The sequence below is a fragment of the Equus caballus genome, chromosome 31, assembly GCF_041296265.1.
Source record: "Equus caballus isolate H_3958 breed thoroughbred chromosome 31, TB-T2T, whole genome shotgun sequence".
In the NCBI taxonomy this organism is placed as follows: domain Eukaryota; kingdom Metazoa; phylum Chordata; class Mammalia; order Perissodactyla; family Equidae; genus Equus; species Equus caballus.
The window spans coordinates 3,107,792-3,125,579 of record NC_091714.1 but is presented as its reverse complement, the minus strand read 5'-3'; the positions used below and the strand labels follow the sequence as shown (position 1 = coordinate 3,125,579).

The following is a 17,788-nucleotide window of genomic DNA, read 5'->3' as shown; positions in this document are numbered from 1 at the left end:
GGTCAGTGATCACGAGATGAGTTAAACCAGGTCAGTAATTAGTCCTTAGTTTCCGAGAAGAAATGCTTATCCCTGAAGAAATGCTGATATGGGGGAGTCAACATCCCTGTTTTAAGGTCATCATTCTTGGCTTTGGGACATTGTCAATGTTTAAAGCACATGTACAGCAGATGCGCAGCAGGCCACATCAGGCCTTTCTGAAGAAACAGGGTCAGGCCGAATTAGTGTTAAGTCAAATGGCTCCCTCAAATATGTCAATATATCTTACTGCTTTATATTATTTCATCAAATTCCATGTCTACTTTCAAGACAATAGAAAAAAATACAGCTATCAAAAACTTACCAAGGCCGTGTCCATTTCTGCCCTGGTCACTATCAGAATCAATTTAAGGCCACTATATGATCGATCCTGGTGGCATCTCAGAATGACTCAAAGTGCTCCTGGTTTGATCTCAAACTTTGTCAACATAGTCATGTGATGTGCCCCCTACTGTGATTTCTCACAAACGATTTGGATTACTTCCACTGAATTTAAATAAAGTTGAGGCAACCACCTTTCTTAGCTGTCTATGATCTTTCAAGGAGTTGTACAAGTGTACACGATGAGTCTGAAGGAGGATCTGGTGTGTGTGCTGCAAAGCCTCAGATCAGGAAGCAGAGCTGAAACAGTAAATTGGGAGATGGAGTGACTTTTGGAGGTCGGGCCCTTGTTTTCTGCATTTCACTACACGTATTGCTATAGAAAGAGGAATGTCAATACACTGACTGCCTAGTGACGTTTTGAAATGTAATTCTTTCAAAAAACGGAAGCCTGAGTAATTTTCTTTGGTCGTACTCTGTATCAGCAGAGAAGGGGTCTGTTATACAATCAAGATAAATCATAGTAAATGGACGTCTGAATGGCTTCATTGGCCCATCCATTACCTTGAAACCAAATGATTATTTAGTGAAATCTGGATAGTTCCTAGGAAGTCAGTGGCCAAAATATTCTGAGCTTTAAGTGCCAAATTAAAATAGGTGATGAAAGGAGCCTCAGGCGAAAGGAATGGTCAATTTTTGCCCATAAAATACGTGTTTTTGGTGAAATAGCAAATAAACATAGTGAATGAACGAATCTGAGTGGCAAATTGGAAGAGGGCTTGTTTGAAAGAAGGAATCCTGGGCCACAGTCAGAATAACTGCTATATGACCACCTCTCAGCACGGCCCACTTCTCTGGAGTCTGCCTCTCTCAAGTGAACTGAGGGTCCTGACACCGTGGCTGGTGTGTTCACACTGGAATGGAGAACCCCAGCCTCTCAGGGGACCTCGGGGGCTGTGGAGAGGGTACTAGAGCATGCTCTAGTACCTATAACATACAATCAAGTTCTAAAATTTAAAAAGAAGACTTTGCCTAAAACACCTGCTTTGTGAGAAGCTATTGCGCTAAGTGTCTCCAGCCTCAACCTTCTACGACCTTGAGAACTGCCCATTTCCGTGGTGCGTGTAGAGCTGCTGGCCCCCATGAGGTCGCGGTCAACATGCTGCCTGGAAGGTGTAAGCACCTAGTAAATGAAAGCAACACTTCGTAAAGACAGCAGATGGGACTTCTAAGTGACCAAGAGAACACCTTCTGGAGAACATCCATTCCCGATGCTCCAGAAGGACCCTTGGGACACCGTAAGACGACGAGCCGGCATGCTGTTGGCTGGGGCAAATGTGCTCAAAGTCAGGCAGAAGGATCAGCGAAGTTATTTAATGTCTTAGAAGCAGCCCTCCCTTCCCCAACCCTCCACACCACCACCCCGCCAACTGCCTAAAACCACTTCACGTTTTTCTGGTCATATTTGGGTATTTAAATAAGATGATCTACATAATGTGCCCAGTTGTAGAGACAAGTAAAATTAGGTCACCTACCCATTTCGCATTTTCAATCATAGTACTTGAGTAGAAGGGGCAGCTTAACTCCAGCTATTCCATTTCTTTGAAAAAGAAAGTGATAAAATGTTGCCATGGGCTTATAAAAATATTTGGCAATGTACCTCCCAAGAAACAGCAAAGAAACTTAAAATTTTTTCTACCGAGAAAATAAATTGAAGGCTCAGAAAACTAGGAAATAGAGTGCTTGACCAACTTTCTCCAAAGGAAGGAATAGATATTCAGTTGATTTACTGTGGTCAAGCGTTGGGAGGAGAAGGTACAAGGATGAGAGGGATGGGCAAGGACAGGAGAGGTGAATGCTGGGAAGCTGGACGGCAGGAGGGTGAGGACACACGCAGGGACCGCAGGAGTGGGGGCCCCGGGGAAGAAAGGTAAGTTGTTTTTGTTCTCATTGCGCTACTGGTGTGGGGCTCCTCTTAGAGGGGGCTGTCGAGTGATGTCACTGCTGAGTCTTGTGTCAGCCATGGGCCCCCACACACAGTGCTCTAATCACTTGTACTAATTATTGACTTTTCTGGATCAGTCAGTCACAGAAGCTTCCTGGGAGGAAATATTCTCCGCTGTGGTTTTGTAGACAAAATAGTCTCATGTCTTGAAGGACCTGCTTCAGGACGTGAAATCCAGCAATTCCCCCAGCCCACTTCTGAGACTACTGCAGTACAAAGGGAATATGTATATATAGACATATTTATATGTGTTTAACCGGTTGTTTTTATAGCTGACGTCTACTCCTTGACCTACGTGGTTCTCAAAAAAGCGGTCGATACAGATCTTCAGAATTCTCAGGAATTTATTCGTATATTGAGAAAGCAGTGATATCTTAAGTCTCATGAAATATTTTAAATATCTCACGAATACTCAAGGCCTGTCTGTGAGATTGAACACAGAGCCAAAGAGGCAAAGCCTTCGCCAAGATCTAAGCACCAGGACTCCCGATCCTTTTCCACAAAGCATGGTGCTACGAGTACTATTTAGCACGCCATCTGCCCTCGATTTTAACCATCGTAATATGAAGTTTGCACATATACTTTTTGCATAGAGGCTAACTCCTCCTTAATCCTGTGGCCTTTAAGAGGCATTAGAAATATAGGCCACCTTAGAATGCATAGCAGAATAGGAAACTTTGCAGACAATTATCTTGCTATTTCTCTCCAGAGTAGCAGAATTTTCCACTGTGGTTTGGCTTCTGTGGTTTCAGAAATAATGTGTGTGCTGAGAGTGTGCCCTGTTATGTAATCGCCCGTCTTTATTCAGCCATACTTGCACAGGTAAAACCCTGGTGAGTAAAATGACTCAGAGATGCAGCACTCCGGCTAATTATATTTTCTCTTTAAATGAGAGATTTGGAAATTTTAACATTGCTAACGTATTTAAAATGCGAATTAGTTTACTAATAATCTTAATGCATGTCCACGTTTTTAGCTTGTTTCTGCAATGATCTAGGCTGTCTCATTAATTCAGGGTCATCATCCTCAGTGTCGATTACTGTTTGGTACCTCAGTTCCTGCTGCAGGGCTGTAAGGAAACAATACATTAAGCATCTAAATGCTGCCATTTTCCAGCTGCCACCTCTTCTGTGGTCTTTGAAGTCACCTTGTAAATGCCGTAGAGAATGTGGAGCCTGGGGCCCTGAAGAGCTGTGTGGAGCAGATTCCTCTCCCTCTAAAGGCTGAGAGGTGATGAGATTTTCACAAGCGTGAGAAACAAAGCTCTAGTGTGTGAAGTCACTGAGGTTCGAAAGCTGACTGTTACAGCTGCTGTTACAACTCACCCTCCAGCCAACACAAATTTTCATTTTGCAAGAATCATGAAAGGTCAGGCGGAATGTATACCAACACATTCCTTAAAAATCCCTTTTGAGGGGCTGGCCCCGTGGCCAAGTGGTTAAGTTCACGCGCTCCGCTGCAGGCGGCCCAGTGTTTCGTTAGTTCGAATCCTGGGCGCGGACATGGCACTACTCATCAGACCACGCTGAGGCAGCGTCCCACATGCCACAACTAGAAGAACCCACAACGAAGAATACACAACTATGCACCGGGGGGCTTTGGGGAGAAAAAGGAAAAAATAAAATCTAAAAAAAAAAAAAAAAAATCCCTTTTGACGTTCATTCGTGCTTTCAACACGATTAGGAGTCTGCTCTCTGCCAGGCATTTTACAAAAATAAATCCCTTCTTTTAAGTTGTTTTCTTGTTATTTGCTTTACTCCTAAAGGTATGAGTAGGAAGAAATTTCAGTAGCACGTTTCTTATCAGTGGGGTTCAACCAAATACAAGGTTTACTGAATTACTTGAAGAGGTGAAAATAACACCATGGAAGGAAATAATTGCCCTAAGAGCGGGGAGGGGGATGGCAATACCGATCACGGAGGGATCCCATTTTCTCGCTCTTTTTCGTGGATCATCAAGAATAGTTCTTGTTCACCAAAAAAGTTAGTCATGCTAAGAACTTGAGCAGGACTTTTTCTTTTGTTATTAAAAAACAATTGGTATACGCTTAAGTCCATAATCCGGGTCAAAGCAATCTGTTGGAAAATCACGGGGAACGTTGTACTCAGTGGACGGCGTTAGAAGCATTCCACCCAACAGAATACCATTTGCAATAAAACACCAATGTATATGATTAAACTTAATAGATTTGCAAGACCCATTTATATGGAACATGCACAAAACTACATATCTACGCTAGAGAGGAAACAGGAATACCTAAATAATTAGATGTACCACGGATTTGGGCAAGAAGATTCAGTAATGTAAGTGTGTCAATTCTCTAAAACTCTATAAAGTCAGTGTACGCTCTTTCAATTCTCATAGAGTTTAAAAAAATGGAACTTGACAAACTACTGCTGAATTCATATGGTAGGAAATACATTGACGGATTATCCTTTCCACTCAGTCGCCCATTTTCCTCTGTTTACCACCTGCCTGTTCCCTTTATAACCTTTACACCCTTTAAAATCGTAGGGTTTTTCTGTCCATTTCCCTCGCAGACAATAAACTCCATAATGGCAGGGATGAGGGATAATCTATCTTGTTGATCTTTGCATGTCCAAGCGGTCCAGCGCCTGGCTTATAGTAGGCATTCAATAAATATCATTGAAAGAAAACCTAAGGCACATTTGAAAAGTAATTTTGTATGCTTATTAAGAGACACAGGAAGGGAAAGTGAAAATTGTTGGTTTAGGGTAATGGATTTGCCCTGGGATTTTAGGTAATGAATTTAGTGTTGTTACATTGTTCTCAAAAGGAAAACAAATCTCTTAATTTAAATATGAAGGGGCCAGCCCTGTGGCCAAGTGGTTAAGTTTGGGTGCTCTGCTTCAGGAGCCCAGGGTTTCACCGGTTCGGATCCTGGGCACAGACTTAGTACCGCTCATCAAGCCATGCTGAGGTGGTGTCCCATATAGCAGAGCCAGAAGGACCTATGACTAGAATCTCTAACTAGGTACTGGGGGGCTTTGGGGAGAAGAAGAAACCAAAAAAAAGAAGATTGGCAACAGATGTTAATACAGGTGCCAATCTTTAAATAAATAAATAAATAAAAATTTAAAAAAATGAAATGGTCCTCATCACCTAGGCACTATTGACTCTATAATTTCAGTCAAATGGCATCAGATGTGAGGGAAGAAGTGATTTAGTAGGTGTGGATAGAAAAAGCACTAGCAGAAAACAGCTAGTTCTGGCTCAAAGATTTGGAAATGGGATGCCCAGTGCTGAGATTGGGTGGGCATCCCCCACTTTTCTTATCCTGTGCCCCAGCCCTCAGACAACCCCAGTGGCAGTGGAAGCGCACAGCTGCCTCATCTCTGAGGGAGGAAGGAGAACCCTCCTCTCTGATGGGAGGAAATGAGGTCCCAAGAGGGGGGAACAGATCCACCTGAGATTTTCTCTCCATCTCTGCTCCTGCAGCTTGGCCCTGGAGGCAGACACAATCCAAGGGAGTGAGGGGTGATGTGGGTTATTGAAGCTAGAGCTGTCTGGTGGGGGGGGGGGGGGGGGGGCAAAGGAATCGTTGGAATCCTGGGAGCTTTCAGAGAGGGAGGAGCCCAGAAAAGTGACCCCATAACATTGTTTGTGAATCCTGGGCACCCCTGAGCTGTGCATGCATGGATCTGACCCTGTACAGCTTACTGTAAGACATCTGGTGCTGAACTACGGAACTGTGGGACAAGTCATCACCCAGGCCCGACACTGGCTACTGGTGCCATATACATAGGACAGATGTGAATAGTCCTGCCAAAGCTCTGAAAACTGATCTGTCTTTGGAAACACAATCCATGGAAGGCTGGCAGGAACTTGGAGCTGGGACCCGAGTGGATTGATTGTCTGCGAAATAAAAAAATACCAATATTCTTCATGGAAGTGAAGCAAGACCCAGAAGCTTATGGTATTCAAATGTGCCAGATACAAGCCAAAATTATGCTGTGTACAAAGAACCAGGAAAATCTCAACTTGCACAGGAAAAGACAATCAACAATTGCACATACTGAGAGGACGCTGAGGATGGAATTATCAGATTAAGACTTTAAATAGTTATTATAATAATGCTCCTTGAAATGAATGGAAAGATAGAAATTATCAGCAAAGAAAGAGAAGACATCAAGAAGAACTAAGTGGAAATTAGAACTGAAAATGAAATAATGAAAATGAGAAAATGAGTAAAAGACTTCACTGGGTGGGTTCGATAGCAGACAGAGGAATGAGTCAGTGAACTGGAAGATTAATCAACAAAGTTATCCAACTTGAACAACAGAAAGAAAAGAGACTGAAAAAAAACGAACAGAGCCAGGGAACTTTGAGATAACACCAAAAAAGCCAACATTTGTATCATCGGAATACCAGAAAGAGTAGGGAAAGAGTTTGCTCCTCACAGCAAAGGAAATCATCAACAAAATGAAAAGAAAACCCTGGGAGAAAACATTTGCAAGTCAAATATCTGATAAGGGGCTAATATCCAAAATATATAAAGAACCCAAACAACTCAATAGCAAAAAAGCAAACAATCTGATTAAAAAATAGGCAGAAGATCTGAAATAGACAATTTCTCAAAGAAGACATACAGACGGCCAAGAGGCACATGAAAAAATGCTCTACATCATTAATCATCAGGGAAATGCAAATCAAAACCACACTGAGATATCAGCTCACATCTGTTAGCATGGTTACTTTCAAAAAGACTAGAAATAGCAAGGGTCGGCAAGGATGTGGAGAAAAGGGAACCCTCGTGCACTGTTGGTGGGAATGTAAATTGGTGCAGCCACTGGCAAAAAGTATGGAGGTTTCTCAAAAAATTAAAAATAGAACTACCATATAATCTAGCAATTCCACTTCTGGGTATTTATCTGAAGGAAATAAAAACACTAACCTGAAAGATATCTGCACTCCACGTTCATTGCAGCATTATTTACAACAGCCAAGGTACGGAAATAACCTAAGGGTCCATCGATGGACGAATGGATAAAGAAGATGTGGTCTATACACAATGGAATATTATTCAGCCGTAAAAAAGAATGAAATCATGCCATTGACAATGACATGGATGGACCTTGAGGTCCATCACCAAAATAACCCAATTCAAAGATGGACAAAGGATCTGAGTAGATTTCTTCAAGGAAGATATAAAAATGCCCAATAAGTACATGAAAAGATGTTTGGCATCATTAGTCATCAGGGAAATGCAAATCAAAACCACAATGCTACCACTTCTCATTCAGTAGGATGTCTAGAGTTAAAAAGTCAATAAGAACAAATATTGTTGAGAATGTGGAGAAACTGAAACCCTCATACACCACGAGTGGGAACACAAAATGGCGCAGTTCCTCTGGAAAACAGGCTGGCAGTCCTGCAAATGATTAAACAGAGTTACCAAATGACCCAGCAACTCTACTCTTAGGTGTACCCCCAAGGTAAATGAAAATATATGTCCACATAAGAACTTGCACATGGATGTTTACAGCAGCGTTATTCGTAGTAACCAAAAAGTGGAAACAACCCAGATGTCTATTACTGGATGAATGGATAAATAAAATGTGATATATCCATACAATGGAGTATTATTTGGCCAAAAAAAGGGGATGAAGTACTGATACAGGCTGTAACTTGGATGAAATTTGAAAACACTATGCTAAGTGCAAAAGCCATTCACAATGTGCATGTACCATATGATTCCAGTGATAGGAAAGTCCAGAACGGGTAAATCTATAGGGACAGAAAGTAGATTAGCAGTTCCTGTCTGGGGATGGTGTGGCGGGGGCAGGAATAAGGGGTGGGTGCTAAAAAGCATGGGGTTTCTTTTAGAAGTAATGAAAATACTCTAAAATTGACTTGGAGATGGGTGCACATATCTACGAATATCCTAAGAACCTATTGAATGGCACTTAAATAGAGGAACTGTATGGTATGTGCACTATATCTCAATAAAGCCATTTTAAAAAAACACAAAAGAGAAAAAAAAGCATGGAAAAGACAAGGCTGTCCACTCTCGTCACTCCCATTTCACATTGTACTAGAGATGATAGTCAGTGCAGCAAAGCAAGAAAAAGAAATGGAAAGCACACAGATCTGAAAGAAGATACAAACTGTTCCTATCCACAGACTTCATGATTTTCTATGTATAAAGCCCTTGGGCTTGGCATTTCATGCAGCTTTGATCCCCTGCACCTTATCTGGCTCCTTGCTCATGCATGTGTTTAGCTCTGTGACGAAGGGCCCTGGCTTCTGCAGGACACTCTTGTCACCAAGGTCCATGGCAACAAGAACTGACCTTGGTGTCATCCATCCTAGTGGGGTTCCAGCTCATGACTTAGGGTCCAGCTGCCCTTGATCTCTCCTGTTCTTTATCAATTCTCCTTCCTTCCTGTCTGTCCTGTGGACTTCAATCTCCAGCATCAGATGCAGAGAAAATGGGCTTACAGACCAGTTATGCACCTGTTCTACTGGTTTTGCTTCTCTGGTTGAACTCTGACCCAGTTATCCAACCTCTCAGTTTGATCATCACAAAAATGGGGATAATGCATCAGTTCATATATGTTAAATTGAGATAGCATACGTTAGAAGTCTGTATTTCTCACGTGAGACTCTTGGAGGATTCTCTGCTTTCGTCACGTAGTGATTTTTGGTTTTATTTTAGAAATCGAATGGTGTTAATAAACTGTTTTGTTTATTTCTGTGTGCTTCTTCCCCAAAGACAAAAGATGCATGTTGTGTGTCGTGGCTGTGAGATGAGGGTGTTGACAAAATGTATTATGTTTACAAAGTTCCTGTGAAAATTCCCTTTGTTTCTAGAAATATTCTGGCTTGTTACTTTTTCTATTAGAGAAAAGAGAGGGATCTACTTTTTCTTTCTTTTTTCGCTTCAGACACAGTGAAAAGGATGTTTAATGTCCCCAGGAATATCTGCTCAAAGAGAGACGAGAATCATATTTGGGTAACAACATTGGTCCACATGTCTACACAGTGGGACTTATTTAAAGGGGTCAAAATTCCTCCCCTTTTTGAAGGAGACCACAGAGTCCCACTGTGGGCAGGGCTCCTCCCAGTGTCTGTCCCTCAAACCATGTGGGCCCATGCCAGGGGGTAGGGCGGTGTGAAGTGGTTGGGTCGGGCTATTGAGACAACAAAAAGCTCCCGCTTTCAACAGTGGGTGGAGGCAAAGCAAATGATGCTTGGACACTGATGAACGTTGCATCCCACAGGGACAAAGGGACAGCAGGATCGTTCGGTCGGACTCGTTTTTCTTAGTGCCCTTGAACGTGCCTCACAGCAATGAAACCAACGTAAGGTAGGCGTTTCCCAAGGGGGAGAAGCAACGTCTGCTTTTGTTAAGATTCTAAGGCAATTCCTGAAGGAAAGGTGACACTCAGGACTCAGATGTAGGACGTTTCCTCGTCTTCACACTCCTGCCAATTTACCTAGAGTGCCATCATCTCCAGAGTTCTTAGAGCAGAGAAATTTAGACATGTGTTCTATAAATCCCAGTTAGTAGGTTTCTTAACTTAAAATTTGGGATAGTTTTTGTCTAAACTAAAATCATAGTTCCCTGGGTATTAATTAAAGTAATAAATCAAATTAAATTAGCTTAATGAAATTAAAAGGCACCGTTATAGAAATCAAGTTGATTCTCCGATTTTTGCAAATGTATTCTCCAGCTGAGTGACCACGTGTCCAGAAAGAAGGGGACAATGGATTTGGTGGGAAAAGCCATCAGCTAAATTGCCTTTTGCTGTTTAAAATGAAACCTCACCAGTTTGTCAAAAAAGCAGCGAAATTTTGATGTCTCATTAAAAGAACTTGGTGATCTGGGTCAGATGTGAGAGGTAAGCACAACATCTTCACTCTGTCCGGGCCCGGCCATGAGGTGGAATTATGGAGCAGATGGGTTTTCATCCGTTCCCAGTGTCCCGGGGCCTTACTCCCTATTCCTGGCGCAGCTGTCCAGATGCCTGACCTTTCTAGTGATTTCTGGAAAGACCTGCCTTTCCCATAACCCAGTTCTATAAAATCTCGCACGGTGGTATGGGGGAAAGAGCACGGGCTCCATAGAGGGCACATTCTGGATCGAAATCTAGTTCTGACGTGCACTAGATGCTTTAGGGTCCCGTTATTTAATGTCTCTCCAAGCCTCAGTTTCTGCATCTGTAAAATGGAGGTAGCATCTAGTCTGCATAAAGGTTGTGAGTTTTAAACAAGAATGCGACATCCAGGACACAGGAGGTTCTCCATATTAATGCGTTGCCTTCCTCCTCGCTTCTGTGCTTTCCGAGGTATCTAGATTATTCAGCTTAACCTGCTCTTACTGAGACCTGTTGCTCCTAAGCCACATGTGTGGATATTAACAACGATCTGTGGGACCACCAGCATAAAGTCAGCGTCTCTGCATGGTACTTCTTCCAGTCGTACGATGTGGGTATGGAAATGGATCAATATGTTGTGAGTACTCTACGAAGAGCGTAAGGCGGACTCCCAGTTTCATTGCTTCCTGGTTATGCAAGCTTGGGTGAGTTTCCTCTCCTCTCTCAATTCCACTTTCCTTGTCTGTAATCTTTCCTCCTCAAAGGCAGGAGTGAAAATTAGCAGAAAAGCCATGCACAGTGCTTGGCACGGAGCAGGCATTCCAGCGTGTTAGCCAGAATCGTGAATGCACCTTTCTCATGCCTTCTGGGAGGTGGAGGCCACTTGCTTCACAAGGCAAGGAGGAGTAAAATGACCCAAGCATTTATGTGGCCTTTAGAGCCACTGGAACGCCTCTCTTGAGGAAGTCTTTGAAGAGGTTAAGAAAGTTTTAAGGCCATTTCTCTTTAGGGAAATCTTTGCTTGCCTTTGGAATTTTCTAACCCTGTCTCTTAGGATAAACTAGCCTAGGATAGTCAGGATGCCGCTATGGTGACAAACAGTCTCATTTCTTGCTCATGCCACCTACCCATCCCAGGTCTGCCCCGACTGCCCTCCCTCAGGGAGGCAAGCTGACAGGCTTCCACCATTTGGAGACCCCTGGAGAGGAGAGAGAATGGGGCAGACTGAACACCAGAACCTAAGGGCTTCGCCCAAAAGTGCAACATATTTCCTCTGGCCTCATTGTATGAACCAAAGCGAGTCATGTGGCAACACCTAATGATAAGTGGGTGGAGAAGTGCTATCGATGCTCCAAAGGCAGAGAACTGGAAATACTGATGAGCATCAGTTATTAGCACTCAGACATTAACAAGAATGCAGGGCATCTGAACACACCCGTTCCGTTTGACCCATAAAACAGCACTGATGCCCGACACCCGCACCACAACCATGGCAGAACAGATGGCACTGTTTGATTCCCAGAAGAAAATTCAAAACAAGACTCACCATTTTATAGTCGAATTTAAAGCGATTTTTAGGAATAGCTTTTTCTAGGAACTAACGATCAGATAAAGATGGATTTGGGACGTATAGACTTGTAGCCTGAAGCGGTGGGTGGTCTTATCTATAAATGAAAACCTGCATGTAATTTCTCCTAATAGCAATTAAGTATCTAATACATAATTTGTGTCGCTGAGGGGCTGATAACAAAACCTCAGAGGAAAAGACCACAGATTGGTGGAGACCATATTCCCATTGTAAGCATCAGCAGGATGTTCTTTTTTTTTTTTGGTGATAACTTTCATGCCGACAGATCTGTTGTTAAGGAGACCCCAGGTGTTCTACATTATGTTGGCAAATTGGCCTTTCCTAAGATCTCTCTTTAAATATATCATGTATCCCCAGTGTGTGCACTTTCAAACAAGTGTAGGTTTAGAAGAGCTCACCAGTAGCATCAGATGGCCAGTTACCTTTAGCATAAACTATGTCCACTGATAGAAATATTGCTGAATATCGAGGAATACGCACAGCAGAAATGCTAGAAGGATTGTGGATAATGGGATGGCTAGGAAAGTCCTATTGCTGGCGGGGTAAATTTGAAGGATTAAGAGCAGGACTAGAAATATGCAGACAAAACAAACTGAAATTTGCAAATAAGAAATTTGCAACATTTCCCAGGCTTGTGGTAATATATTCATTCATATAGAGTGTGTTAGTTTGGAAAAGCAAGTCGATAATGAAGATTGGGATAACAACATACCTAAAAATGCTCAGCTTAGCGTCAGGCTCAGAGTGGGTGGTTGTATTGATCACAGCCCTGTTGAATGGAACTGCCGTTGCTGCTTTTGCTGTGCCTTAGATCTGTCTTGGAAACCTGGGGAAGTCCCAGTCGTTCCAGCAAGGCCCTTGATAAAATCTCAGTTTCAGGTCCTCAAGGTGACGCATCCTTTCGTCACCTTGTGGTGTCTCTAACTATGTGCCCCTGCCTCTCACAAAGCTGTGAGCATGTGCATCCTCTGGGATGCTAAACGGGCCCTGGCTCCAGCTCTTGGTTTGTGTTCCAGAATCCTGCTGCCAAGAGTGTGGTCCCCACACTGTGTCATGTCAGCATTGTGTCACCCAGGGCTTATGGGAAACAGACTCTGGGGCTCTAGCCCAGGGCTGTGGTATGAAAATCTGCGAATTCCCAAGATTTCAGGGAACTCAAATACACACGAAAGTTTGAGAAACACCAGCCCAGAGAACAACTCAGCATTCCTTCCAGATTTAGAAACGTTACTTTTCTGGTGTTCTTATTTAAAAATGGGAAGTTGCACAGCTAATCAAGGAAGGCTGCTTTGCAGCCCCTGAATTTTAAACTTCTGGTTGGAGGAGAAATGGCTTCCTTTTTTCCCACACTTTGATCTCCAATGACCACAATCGGAGGTCCTCATGGAACAGAGAGATGACACACAACTCCGTCCATGGCAGATGACCTGAAGACAACCCTGATTCGAATATTCTCTTGTCTGCGGTGCTTAGACACGTCAGTCAGCCTCTTCTACTCTGGCCATCCTGAATCTTTCTCAATTGAATAGCAAGTACTTGCAGCATCCTAACTAAGTCCACGAGGGAAAATGGCCGTACCCTGCTGAAGCAGTACCAAAAAGAGGGAACCTCAAGTTCTGTGCTGTCTTCAGGCCGTTTCCCGGAATTACGACTCTGCCCTTGCTTTGATTTCACAAGCGGCTCTGGAGGTGTATTTCCTTGATTTGCAACTTTCATTGCTTTTTGTCATCTTTTTGGCCCTGCACTTGAGAGCCAGTCCCTGGTTTCACCGTCTGCCTCTCCTGGGACACAGCTCATGCTCATTCTCTTCAGGGGACTCAAGTACCTTCTGGGCTCCGCTAAGCCCTAACCCTGGTGAGTCATCTCCTCTGCCTGGTTAGGGACCTTCTGGATTTTACCCAGTCCCCAGAATAAGTGGAATCAGATGCATTCTTAAAACGTGAGCTTCTTGGGCTGGCCTAGTGGTTAAGTTTGGCACACTCTGCTTAGGCTGTCCTGGTTCAGTTCCCGGGTGTGGACCTACAGCCCTCATTGGCTGCCACGCTGTGGCAGTGACCCACATACAAAATAGAGGAAGATGGGCATAGATATTAGCTCAGCGACAATCTTCCTCAAGCAAAAAGAGGAAGATTAGCAACAGATGTTAGCTCAGGGCGAATCTTCCTCAGCAAAAAATAAATAAATAAATAAATAAAATGTGAGCTTCTTATGTGAAGAGGTTGAGTCTACTTGTGTGACCCAGAATCACACAAATATTAAATGCCAAATATTAAACGTCTGCTACCTCTTACTATGTAGAAAGCCTCAGGGGAGAATCACACCCATCCTCTCAACTCCAGGTTGTCTACAAAATCACAGCTTTGCTTGAGCCCCTGTGAGAGCTTCGGGTGCAAGAAAACTATGTGAGCTGAATTCCAAACAGAGGAAAGCCCCTTTCAGGAGAGATGGGAGGCATAAACTACACCAAACTTAGCAAAGGAGGGAGAAAGGTGGCTGTCATACCACGGGGAAGAGCAAAGCAGCTGGTTTTAAGGAATCCTTAAAGGTCAGATACCGGCCAGTGGATCAGGTTCAAGTATTGGAAGGCCTGGGACATGGGGAAGTTCAGACTCGCTTGCAGGCTCTTTTCTACTGGCCTTCTCGAGGGAGTTTGGGGGTGGGGCAGGAGCCTGGAAGTTGCCCCCTCAGTGGCGCAGGCCTGCATGAAACAGACACCAAACTCTGTCCTTTCTCCATTATCCTTTCCTGCTAGTAAGCGAAAGCCTTGAGCGACTGAGAGAAGGGCAGTGGAGATCCTCATCCCAGGACGAATGCAAAGATGCAATGAGCAGGATGAGGAACAGGGAAACTTCCTCCCACCTGAGAGTGACCTCAAATACAAAGCTGAGTTCAGCCTCCATGGAAACGAGGAGCAGGAATGTTTAGAAAACCCGAACTCCAAGGTCCAGACTCACAGGGTTTGCCTAAGCTCAGAACAACAGAACGTCCCTCCTTCCACCACCAGGAGCTCAGCAGGAATAACAAGCAATAGCCACCTGTTTCTGTGGGAGGGGCGAGAGCAGGAGAGAGGAGAGCTCTCTGGCACAGGCATCCAGGAGCGGCTGAGAACAGAAGATGGAGCGGGAACATTGAGAACAGCCCCCCAGGGCTTCAGCCCGCTGGAAGCTTACGTGGCCCATCACTGGAGGGTTTTGAAGCCCGTGGTGCATTGAAGGTAATGATTTAAAACTCAACTGCTGGCTAGGTCAACAACCACCTCTCTGCTTGCACCACACATGAAATAATGTTTCTAAGGGCAGAAAAATTATTTACTTCAGTCTCTCTACTGTTTATGCATAATTTTCAGCAGTTGATTGAAAGTTAACACTTAAAACAAAACGAAAAAAAACCCAACTCATTGATAATAGATAAAGCAATCAACAAAAGCAGAACTAGAGATGACCGAGATGTTGAAACCCTAACACAGGGACTTTTAAAACAGGCATGATAAATATGTTAAATGATCTAGAGAAATAGGTATATAGCATGCACGAACAGAAGGGAAATTTCAACAGCGAGATAGAATCTATAAGAAAGAGACCAATAGGAATGCCACAAATAAAAATGATGTAAAACATAAAGAAATACTTTGGCAGCCTTATCAGTAGACTTGGCTGAAGAAAGATTAATGAACTTAAAGACAGGTCAACAGAAATTATATAAAGTGATACGCAAAAAGAATAAAAAAGGGAAAAAATAGGGCATCCAAGAGCTGTGAAACAATATAAAATGATCTGACAGGGGCCAGCCCCATGGCCTAGTGGTTAAGTTGGGTGTGCTCCACTTTGGCAGCCTGGGTTCAGTTCCTGGGCACAAACCTACACCACTCATTGGCAGCCATGCTGTGGCAGGGACCCACATACAAAACAGAGGAAGATTGTCATGGATGTTCACTCAGGGTGAATCTTCCTCAGGAAAAAATAAATAAATAAGAGATCTAAGATACACTCAGTTGGAGTCCCAGAATGAAAGAGAAAGAATAGAGCATAAGGAATATTTAAAGAGGGGCTGGCCCTGGGGCCGAGTGGTTAAGTTTGTGCTCTCTGCTTTGGTGGCCCTGGGTTTCACTGGTTCGGATCCTGGGCATGGACATGGCACCACTCATCAGGCCATGCTGAGGTGGCGTCCTACATAGCAGAGCCAGAAGGACCTACAACTAGAATATACAACTACGTGCTGGGGGGCTTTGAGGAGAAGAAGAAAAAAAAGGAAAATTGGCAACAGATGTTAGCTCAGGTGCCAATCTTTAAAAAGAAAAAAGAAATATTTAAAAAGATAATGACTAATAATCTTCCAAAAATAATGCAAGACAACAAATTTCAGATCCACAATGCTCAGAGAACTCCAAAAGTATAAACACAAAAAAACAAAAATTAAAAAAAAAAACATACCTAGACATATCGTAACTAAACTGTTGAAACCCAAAGACAAACTGAAAATATAAAATGCACCCAGAGTGGGGGGAAAACACTACATACAGGAGAAAACAGACAATTACAATAATTTCTTGTCAGATATTACGTAAGCTAGAGGATAATGGTGTGACGCCTTTGAAGTACTGAAAGAAAAATATCTCTTAACCCAAAGTTCTATACCCAGGAAGAATGTTTTTCAAAAGTGACAGCAGAAAATGAAACTTTTTCAGACAAGCAAAAGCTGAGATAATTCATTGCCAACAGATCTGCGCTACAAGAAATATCAAAGGACATTCTTCAGGCTGTAGGAAGATTACACAAGAAATAGTAAACATTAAAGTAGACATTAAAAACATTTTTCTTATAATTAATTCTTTGAAAGATTGTTGACTAAAGCGAAGACAGTAAACGGGATTTATTTTATCTGTAGAAACAAACTGCATGAAAATAAGTGCACCAAGGACAGGAGGGAGGGGTTGGAAGTATAATGTCAATGCGGACTACTAAGGAATGACGATATTTTGAAATTTTCAGATTTTTTTGGGCTTAAAGTAGTAATTTCAGATCATTTGCTAGAATCAGTGAATATGGTTATACATGAAAACGTATAAACAGTAGAAGGGTCAATCTGAGACTTAGATTTTGAGGGAAAATAAGGCTTCTCATCATTTAATTCAGTGGTTCTCAAATTTAACTAATGGCAGAGTCCCTTGAGGGAGTTTGTTTAAAAACCAAACTTTCTGGCCGCCATCCCTGAAAAGCCCAATGCCGCAGGTGTCTCTTAGGTAACGCCTGCCGTACCACGCGGCCTCCCACCCACATGTCCTCCAGTAGGGCATGCGGCGTTCCTCCAGGCAGGAGATGCTGTGTCGTTGGTTACTGGGCCAAGTCAGGATAGGCCAGAGTCGAAGAGGAGTGAACTGATGCTCTAGCTGCTGAGAGACTGCAGCCTGGGGGAATGCCAGGAAAGCTCCTGCCTTTTAACAAGAAGTCCTATTCCTGTGCTGGCCAGCATGGAGAAATAGAAATCCCTGGAAACAGCTGGATGTTCTTGATAAGTCTAAAGACCTTCAACTCCAGCAACTTGGGGACCATCGAAACTGTGGGCCAAAGGCAGCCTACCAGACCACACCAGCCTCTTGGTGTGGGCCTCTGGGTCATGGCGACTGGCCCTTTTCCTCCAGAGCCCCCAGATGAGCAGCATCTCTTCAGGTTCCCATGTTGGCTTTGGGCCATGTGTACAGCCTATTCCGTGGGGCTGGGGTTGAGTAGACAAGGTTGCCAAGAGGTCCTTAGTCAACCATGGCTTTAGTCTGGAGGTGAAGATGAGGGCGGAAGTAGCCATCAGTGTTGGGCCGAATCACCAGGCTCAGAAGATGGGTGGAGACATGGGAGGAGGGGCTTCTGATACAAGGAGCCATGGATCAAGGCTGGGCTCCTTGGGCTGTGGGGCATGGCCAGGACAGCGCTGCTTAGAGGCCAGAGTGTGCCATTCCTTCCTTGGAGGACCTCAAACGGAGGCAAGAACTGGATTTGTCTC

General features: G+C 43.5%; 1 long non-coding RNA gene across 1 annotated transcript; it reads left to right on the top strand.

Annotated features, from left to right (window-relative positions):
• The first annotated feature begins 1,902 nt into the window (after positions 1–1,902).
• LOC102149256 (uncharacterized) lies at positions 1,903–10,230 on the top strand. The gene is made up of 3 exons (XR_289983.3): positions 1,903–2,290; positions 9,610–9,695; positions 10,063–10,230. It is a non-coding gene; the product is annotated as an uncharacterized lncRNA (long non-coding RNA).
• The last annotated feature ends 7,558 nt before the right edge of the window (positions 10,231–17,788 follow it).